At 51.7% G+C, this 5701-nt stretch overlaps 1 pseudogene; it reads left to right on the plus strand.

Annotated features, from left to right (window-relative positions):
- Nucleotides 1-666: 666 nt before the first annotated feature.
- Nucleotides 667-2184, plus strand: LOC116781322 (annotated as a pseudogene).
- The last annotated feature ends 3517 nt before the right edge of the window (nt 2185-5701 follow it).

Below are 5701 nucleotides of genomic sequence, written 5' to 3' on the forward strand. Positions count from 1 at the left end.
AGCCTGGTGCCGGCAGGGGGGACACAGCGGTTTTGGGACCCCCTGAGAGTGCCGGGGCTGGGTGTGGAGCCCGGGAGCTGCCGAGTGTGGAGGGCGGAGCAGGATGATGCCGCTGGGGGACCTCGGCAGCCTGAAACGGGGGGTGCGGAGAAAGGGAAGCCTGGACAGTGGGGACCCCTGGGATCCCAGGACAACAAGGTGGAGAACCTGGAGAGGGAGAATGTCTGGGAACGCGGCACCCTGAAGGCAAGAGTCAGAGGAGAAGGGACCCTTAGGACCCCCAACACTCCCAGCATCCATAAGTGGGACCCCCAGCATCTCAGACAGGGGAGACCCTCTGAACCCCAGAGGGTAGAGACCAGAGAGGGGGAACTTCTAGGAAAATTTTTTGGGGGTAACCTTCATATTTTGGAGTATTTTTTGGCTGGATCTTAACTTTTTGCAGTTTGGGGGGGCGAGGGTCTTCTTGCTATTTCTGAGGGGGTTTTTTCCTGAATCTCAGTGGTTTGGGTTTTTCTGGACTGAATCTTGTTGTTTTGGAGGTTTTTATGGACACAGGATGCCTGGTGAGTTCTAGAGATGGACTTGGGCAGGAGGAACCCCCAAGCCAACACACTCAGCCCTTGTTTCCCCCATCAGGATTTCTCCTTCCCAAAGCTTGGCCAGATGGAGGAGGAGGCTGCGAGGAAGATGCTGCGGGCCCCCCAGGCAGGTGAGGAGGAAGTCAGTGCCCCTTTGGCCAGTGTTGTGCTGGCTCTGGCAGCCGAGCATGGCCCTGGCTGCAGGACAACCCCACTGCCGCTGCCGTCCTGCTGAGGCCGAAGTTGGGGGGATGTCCTTGGCCTTCCCTGTGGGCCAGAGGCAAATCCCCTCCCTGTCCTTCTCACTTCCTGCCCCAGGCCCCGAGCTGAGGACGGAGAGCCCGGAGGACAAATCCCCCCCAGAGCCTGGGAGAGGCCGTTTTGAAGGGCTCCATGGTGCAGGAAGGCAGCAGGGAGGAAAAGGGCCGGAGATCCCCCCCACAGGAGGGGCTCCAAAGCCAGCCCAGGGTGCTCTGAGGAGGAAAGAACCAGCCTGTGCCAGGAAGGCGGCCGGAGCTTGAACGAGAACTCTGACCTGGTGGTCTCTGAGCAGCCTCCCAGCAGAGAGAAACCCTTCAGGTGCTTGGAGTGTGGGAAGAGCTTCAACCTGAGCTCCAACCTCTTCAAGCACCAGCTGATCCACACTGGGGAATGGCCCTACACATGTAGAGAATGTGGGAAGAGCTTCAGTTACAACTCTACCCTCCCACCCACCTTCGCATCCACACCGGGGAACGACCCTACACATGTGGGGAGTGTGGGAAGAGCTTCAACCAGAGCTTCAATTTCCTCACCCACCCAGCACATCCACACAGGGGAACGACCCTACACGTGTGGGGAATGTGGGAAGAGCTTCAGTGACAACTCCAACCTCCTCGCCCACCGTCGCATCCACACCGGGGAAAGACCCTACACGTGTGGGGAATGTGGGAAGAGCTTCAGACAGAGCTCCCACCTCTACAAACACCGACGCATCCATGGTGAACAGCCTTACACATGTAGGGAATGTGGGAAGAGCTTCAGTGACAGCTCCACCCTCCGTACCCACCATCACCACAGCGAACGTCCCTACAAGTGCTTGGAATGTGAAGGGGTTTCAGACCAGCTCAGATCTCCTCAGGCACCAGCGGGCACACACAGGGGAGAGGCCCTTCCGCTGCACCGACTGTGGGAAGGGCTTCAACCGGAATTCCTACCTTGTCATCCATCAACGCATACACACTGGGGAGAGGCCCTACAAGTGTGGGGAGTGTGGGAAGAGCTTCACTGACAGCTCTGCCTTCAACAAACACCAACGGACCCATCGGTAAGAGAAGCACTACCAGTGCCCCAACTGCAGGAAGAGCTTCGACCACTGCTTCCACCCCGAATGAACTCCCTGATGGTGAGGCAACCCCTGGAGTCCAGTGACTGTCAGTCCATCCCTTTTGACCAGAAAGGGCCAGTCCCCTTTCACAGGGGCAGGTTCTTCCAACAGAACCCTTCTTGGGGGGGTGTGTGGAGATTCCTGCCTTGGCTGGGGAGCCCCCAAGGTCACTCCTGGAGGTTGAGAGCAGAGATCTCCCCACGAGCATTGGTCTGGGGGAGTTCCATCCATCTCTAAATAAGAATTTTTTCTTTTGCCAGCTTTAGTGGAATTACTTAACAATTGCTTTAGTGTAGAGCACTGTCCTATCTTATCCTGTACTCCTGGTTGTTTTAGTGTTTATAATCATCATGGCTGGGCTTCACGAAAGAAGATTTGGGAAGGACTCTACCCACATTTGCTGCAAGCACGCTGGTGGCTCAAAAAGGCCAATGTGAGATAGACAAGTCCAGTTGCAAAAAGCACAACAGAAAGACTCCTTGGATGGTATCGACAAGACACGGTTCTTTCTGCGTTGTCTTTTCTCCTCGAGAGTGAACCTGTATGTGTTCTCAAAAGAAGCAGCAGCGTTATAGATAGTGTGTCTCCACACGTCCTGATTGGAGGCCAGAGTAGACCAGTGATGATGATCTATATGACCAAGGCTGAGATGTTGTTTCAGGGAGTCCTTGTATCTCCTCTTCAGGGCTCCTCTCTTGCGGCAGCCGGTGGCAGGTTCACCATAAAGCACGATCTTAGGGAGATGGTGTTCCTTCATCCTGGAGACGTGCCCTGCCCAGCGCAGCTGTGTTCTCAGCAACATGGCCTCAATACTTGTGATTACTGCTTGTTCTAGAACAGACACATTAATCACATAATCTGTACGTTGGATGTTTAGGATTGTACGGAGACAGCGTTGATGGAAGTGTTCTAAGAGTCGCAGGTGGTGGCGGTAGATGACCTATGATGTAGACCCATATAAAAGAGTACAATGGCTCTGTAAACGCTGGTCTTTATACTTTTCTTCAGGTGTTTATTTCACCAAACTCTTTTATGAAGTCTTCCAAAAGCTCTCTATACCTTTGCTAACCTGTTGTCTCTTTGTCAATCCTACCGTCCGAGGAGCTGATGCTTCCCAGATAATTAAACTGCTGGACTGATTTGAGCTCTGATTTGCCAATGGTGATGTGGGGATGATGGAAGACTTCCTGAAGTACAGGTTGATAGAAAACTTTTGTCTTCTTCAGGCTGACTTCCAACCCCAAAAGCTCAGCAGCCTCTGCAAAGCAGGATGTTAAACGCTGCAGAGCTACTTCTGTGTTGCCGATGAGGGTGTCGTCGTCAGCGTAAAGCAGCTCCCGGACAAGATGGTTTAAGGTCTGTGGTAGGGGGAAAACTGTTTTCCCCCTGAAGCTATAAAATGGTAAATCCCCAGGGGGTGGTGACCCTTGAAGTTTTGAGCCAATGAGCGCTTCTGCAAAATATAAACATATCACAAGCAGAATGGAAAGAAGGTAGTTGTAGTTGTTATTGAAGAAGTAGCCATGTTGTAAAGCCACCAGAAGTGAGGGCAGGAGCCCCTGGGGGGCTCTGGCCCCCCGCGCCCGGCTGGGGCTGCAGGGACCTGGAACAGTGTTAGACTGGGCTAAGTGCCTGTAGCTAGAAAGCTGAAAGAGTTTTCTCCACCTTGAGTGGGCAGCAGGAGCAGCAGCACAGACAGCAGTGAACAGAGGCTATGGCTGAAAGCCAACAGATAAGAACTGAACTGGAGAAGCAGCAGCAAACAGTATGCAGCCAAGGAAGACACAGAGATGTCTGAGAGAGCCAAGAAAGAGAGCCAGCAGGAGAGAGAGCAGACCTAAGCTCTACAGACAGTTTTTGGGGTAAGAACTGAACCAAAGACCCCCAAACTCCATGGAGACCCCTCCTAGAAAGGAAGGGATGATGGACTTTTAGTCTTGGAGTGTGTCATGGTTTGAGAGCTCTAAAAAAATCCAGTTCCCTAGGTCAAGCCCCCTCCCACATTTTAACCCGGTGTGAGATGCTTTCCAGACACTACAGAAGACTCAAAATGGGGGAAAGGGAATATATTACAATGACTGTACAAATAAATACTACAATACATTATATACAATCTTAACTATCTCTATCATGACATAAATATTTACAATGGATCAAATCTCTTCTCCCCTCCAAATAAAAGTCCAGGAGAGAAGAAGGAAAGATCCTTTCCACATTTACAGCAGCAGCCTCTCTTCTGTCTTCCATGCAGCAGTTGTAACTGGATTGTTGTAGCTGGATCTCTTTTCAATACAGAGGGGTCTCCTTTCACCCCTCTTGCCCTTCGACTCCAAGCAAAGGTCTCACCTGTGGACTGCTAGCAGGGACAAAACTCGCTTCACCACAGGCATATCACGAAGTGCAGGGGCATCTTCATGAAAGTCCCTTCCTTAGGGGATTCACCTCTGAGTTGGAACGTCTTGGGCAGCTTTCAGTTGAAAGTCTTTGCCTCAGAAGTTCTACCAGAGCTTCTGTGCTCTGTCTCAAGCAGCGGGGGGGGTGAGGGGGGGCAAGGTCACCCTCTCCACATTCCTTCTCCATCCCGGTCCAGCTTTCCAGGGCGCTTTGAGCTTTTCAGCTTCTCTCTCTCTGGTGCTGCATGTTGCATTTTAAGACTTCCATCCAGTAGGAGTCCACCACCTCAACTTAAGAGGGGTCTCAAAAGGGTTTGGGGGGTCTAGTTCAGTTCTTACCCCCAAAACTCTGTGTAGAGCTTAGTCTTACTCTCTCTTCTCTTCATTAGACATCTCTGTGTCTTCTTGCCTGGCTGCAAGCCGCCTCTGCTGCTTTCTTATCTTTTGGCTCTCAGCCACAGTGTCTGGACCCTGCTTCTGCTGCTGCTCTGTCTCTGCTCACTCACGGTGGAGAAAACTTCTTTAGCTTTCAGCCACAGGTACTTAGCCCAGCATTACACTGTTCCAAGTCCCTGCAACCCCCCCCCAGCCGGGGCTGGGGGGCCCAGAGGCCCCAAGGGGCTCCAAGCCCCTTCCTCGTGGCCTCAGAACATGGCTACCTCTTCCACAACAACTAACAACTAGCTTTCTCTTTGTTCTGCTTGTGATATGTTTATATTTTGCAGAAGCGTTCATTGGGAAAACCTCAAAACTTCAAGGGTCACCACCCCCTGGGGTTTTACCATTTTAACTTCAGGGGGAAAACTGTTTCCCCCCACCACAGAGTGCTACAGCACTACAAAAAAAAACTGAAAAGCTCAAAGAATGTGGAGAGGGTGACCTTGCCCCCCCCCCGCTGCTTGAGACAGAGCACAGAGCTCTGCAAAGGGGGACTTGAATCCCCTGAAGATACGGACCGTCAGCAAGACCCCTGATCTTTGTGATATGACCGTGGTGAAACGACTGTGTCCGGGTGAATGTAACCCACGGAAAAGAAGACCCTCGCTTGAAGACGAGTGACCAAGAGGACTTGGATACCCTCTCATGAGTACTGGCAGAGATCCAGCTACAGCTGCTGCATGAGAAGAGGATAGATGCCTGCTGCCTTAGAGACATTGCTGTTCTGAGAGTGGAAAAGGATTTTTTCCTTCTTCCCTCCGGGACTTTTATTTGGAGGGGAGAAGAGATTTGATCCACTGTAAATACTTTTATGTCATGGTAGAGATAGCTAAGATTGTATATAGTGTACTGTAGTATTTATTTGTACAGTCATTGTAATATATTCCCTTTCCCCCATTTAAGTCTCGTGTGGTGTCTGGAAA

The sequence above is a fragment of the Chiroxiphia lanceolata genome, assembly GCF_009829145.1.
Source record: "Chiroxiphia lanceolata isolate bChiLan1 chromosome W unlocalized genomic scaffold, bChiLan1.pri scaffold_40_arrow_ctg1, whole genome shotgun sequence".
In the NCBI taxonomy this organism is placed as follows: Eukaryota; Metazoa; Chordata; class Aves; order Passeriformes; family Pipridae; genus Chiroxiphia; species Chiroxiphia lanceolata.